A 3838-nucleotide genomic window follows, 5' to 3' on the forward strand; every position below is an offset into this window, starting at 1 on the left:
AATAAGATTTATTATTTAAAGGGCTTGCCTCATTTGGTAAAGCTGAACCTGTAGCCACCATTCTTTTTGGTTTTCTGTAAAGCAAATTGGGGTTTCTGATTATCTCAATGTTTATTTTCATTTCCTGTTTTATTAATCATATACATAAATACATATTTTTTCTAGTACATGATGGTATCTAGTAACATGATAATTTAAAAATTTTAAAACTAATTTAGAATAGCAGCCTTGTCACTTAATATAACAATGTAATATAAGCATGTTATTATAACTACCAGTTCTTTATAAAAAACAGAAATTTGAAATAATGTTCTTTATTATAATACTGAGTAGTGTAAGTGAGATACATGAAAAGCTTTCTACAGTGACAGGAATATTGGAAATATAATTACAGAAAAATATTATCATAGTCTCAATGAGAATTAAAATATGTTTTGTTATTATAATTAATATTGCTTAGAGTATAATGTAGTTAAGAAAAAGTTCATTTAAATTGACATATTTCTCTTAATATAACAATCTCCTACTTGAATTTAATTGAATGGCTCATTTACTACAGAAAAAAATATATTTCCTGGTTGTAGAGCCAAACTAGAGCAAATACTGCAATAGAAAATTAGTGCATGACTAAATGGAATTCTGACATTATGGTTAAATAAATTAAAGATAAAACACAATTTTGTAGTGTTAAGATTGTGATTGTAGGACACATGAAAGCAACTGCGAAAACTATGAAACCCATATTTCTGTTAATAAGAAGAGTCATAAAATTAGCATGGTGGAAAAGGAAGAGAACATCCTGGTTATGGACTCATAGAAAGAGGTGGACTAGTCTGTCTGTTCCCTGTAATTTCACCAGCAAGAGTTCAGTGTGCTGTCAGAAAATGTAGCCAAAAAACACAGCTTGTCTGAGGCTGTTACTTCTAGTAATTTATTAGGAAAACCAAAAGTAAATTTGTAATTACTAGAAGCATGAGGATACAGCTCATTCATTTTGGAGAAGAAAAAAAAAAAAAGATTAAAACCAAGAGATCAAGACACAGAACTTATTAAGTAAAAATAAAATGTTATATTAGTAATCACAAATTAAACAGGAGGCATAATTAAATTATAGAATATTTATGCTGAAACTTGTGATTTAATTTCATTTATGTTCTAGATGATCCAAGTTCTCACAAAGACACATTGACACAGCTGTAATGTTCTCTCTCCACTTTTCTTTTTTCTCTTTCTTTAATATAATTAAGAAGATATATAGATTGCATTGTAGTAACTTGTAGTTGCTTTTAAAGTATTTCATTCAGTGAAAAAGAACAGACAAAGTATTCCAGGTTCATTATATAAATACTTATTTTATCTTATAACGACAGATTTTTTAAAAACACTTCTTTTTTATTGTGTTGGTGGGTGTGTGGTGTGAGTTGAGAGTGTTTGTGTGTGGGGGGAGGGGCAGGTGGGTATTTGCGTGAGTGGGGCGTACATATCCTGGCCAAAAGACACTCTGAGGTATAGTTCTTCAGGCAGAGACTACCTTCTTTTGATACACAGTCTCTCACTGACCTGTGCTCTGTCAAATAGACTGTCTAACCCTTGACCCTGTGGTTCTGCCTATCTCTGGCTGGGATTATGATTATGCACCACTATGCCTATCCAGCATTTGTAGGGATTGACCTCAGATCTTCATAGTTACACAGCAAACACTATTGAGCAAGCTATCTTCCCATCACTAGGTTTCTTTATTTGTAGTGGAACAAAACATATTTAGGTTAAAAATACAAATCTTGCCAAGTTTTTAAAATAATGAAACCTCCATTAATTTCATGAATTTAAGAAATCTTTCAAAAAATATTTTTAAAAAGAAATCTTTCAGCAATAGGGTCTTACCACTGGCCTGTGGTGGGTCATCAATTACTCTGACAGAAGTCTGTCATTGTTTTGGGAAACCTTGTAGGTTTCTCTGATCAAAAGCTCATTGTGGATGGTAGGCCCAAGCTGGAAGTGGGGGTTACAGGTCAGTGTCCACTAAGAAATTGAGGAAAAAGATAACTAATATACAAGAGTTAGAGAGGAGAGAGATAGAGGGGAGAGGGGGAGAGGGAGGGAAGGAAGATGTAGGAGATTTAGGTCAGTCTTGATCCTACCCTCTCCAGTGTCTTGTGGTTTAGGTGTTTCCTGTAAGGGTCTAGTGAAGGTTCAGCCATTTGGTCTGTCTTTTAGGAAGTAGAAGCGACTGGGGGAATTGACCAAGAGCTGTCCAAGCAACACATTGTTTAACCTAATTAGCAACAAATAACCGGATGTGATGCCCACACAAGTGCAATAGTGGTACACAGCCATGGTGAGGAATCAATTGCTCTTGATTTGGCTAACTGATCCACTCAGTGGTACTAGACCCGTAGCTGGAGCTGGGAAACAAGTCAGAACCATACCCAAACACAAGCCCACTCTACAATATCAAGCTACCATCAATCACGGGGTATAAGAGGGCCTAAACCTATCATACTGTCTATCAAAAAAGTAAGTGTTATCTCAATTTTCCGGGTGCCAACTTACTATCCGTTGGAGAATCTGCTTCTCTTTTCCAGATAGATGCAGATCCTAAGAAGAGAGCTGCCCCAACATACATCAAAAGGGGCCCAACTGAAACTAAGGACAACTGGTGAAATGAGCAAGGGTGATGGTTTCCTGTGAATCGGATACCAGCACAAAGGGGAAGGAGATCAACGCAGAGAAAAATCAACTCCTACCAAATCAGAGAGCCAGAGCCTCAGAGGCCCCCAACACCTCAGCACTGAAGCAGACCAAAAATGAACCCAACATGGCTCAGGGAAATTTTGTGGAAGAGGGGGTGGAAAGAATGTCAGAGTCACATGTTGGGTCATGATTTGCAGAGACATTTATCATACCAATATCTGGGGGCTAACTCCACAATGCAAGACCCATTTTCATTAACAAGGAGGGTCTAATGGGAGGGGGTAGATCACAGATGAGCCTAAATAATGGTACCAAACTGCCTGTATTTACTGAAAAGAAAACTAACAAATTAAATTTAAAAAAATAAAAATAAAAATAAAATAAAATAAAAAGAAATCTTTCAAACATTCAAAACAACAGATGTCCACTCAGTATCATTCTAGTACTTGAAGAATAACTCTTGTCAAAGATGTTAGATGGTGCCTGGAGAAATGGCTTAGTGGTTAAGGTGCTTGCCTGTGAAGCCTGAGGACCCAGGTTCAATTCATTAGTAGCCACATAAGAGATATGCACATAGTGGGAATGTATCTGGAGTTCATTTGCAGTGGCTAAAGTCCCTAGTGCACCCATTCTCTCTTTTTGCCTTTTTCTTTCATTTTTTCTCAAATAAATAAAAATAAAAGCAAATGTTAGATGGAAGGTGAAAATTTAGGAAGTGTTTGAAAATTGACAGAAGGATCACTACAGTGTTTTGAGTGCTTATTTCCATGGGCTACAGTAAGTTCTTTTTATAGTTTGTACCTAAGTTCAGATGCTTTAAGTTAATCCTTATGGTTACTTTTATTTACCCTATTGGAAAATAGAGACATTATATTGCACATTACATGATGTAGAACATGTTGTATTATATTATTTATACTAACAACAAATATTTGAGTTTTATAATAATTAAATAATTTTATAGAATACCAAGCTTCCTGGAGAATAGAGATTGATAAGTAAGTCATCTGATTCCATAGTGACCTCATTTAAAAGTACAAAAACCTGAAGAGGCTGCATAGGATAAAAGGAATGTAACTTAATTCTAGAAGGATAGGTGTTAGTCTCTACTGCAGAAACATTGGATTAAATACAGCATGGAAGA

This window comes from Jaculus jaculus, chromosome 9, assembly GCF_020740685.1.
Source record: "Jaculus jaculus isolate mJacJac1 chromosome 9, mJacJac1.mat.Y.cur, whole genome shotgun sequence".
Classification (NCBI taxonomy): Eukaryota; Metazoa; Chordata; class Mammalia; order Rodentia; family Dipodidae; genus Jaculus; species Jaculus jaculus.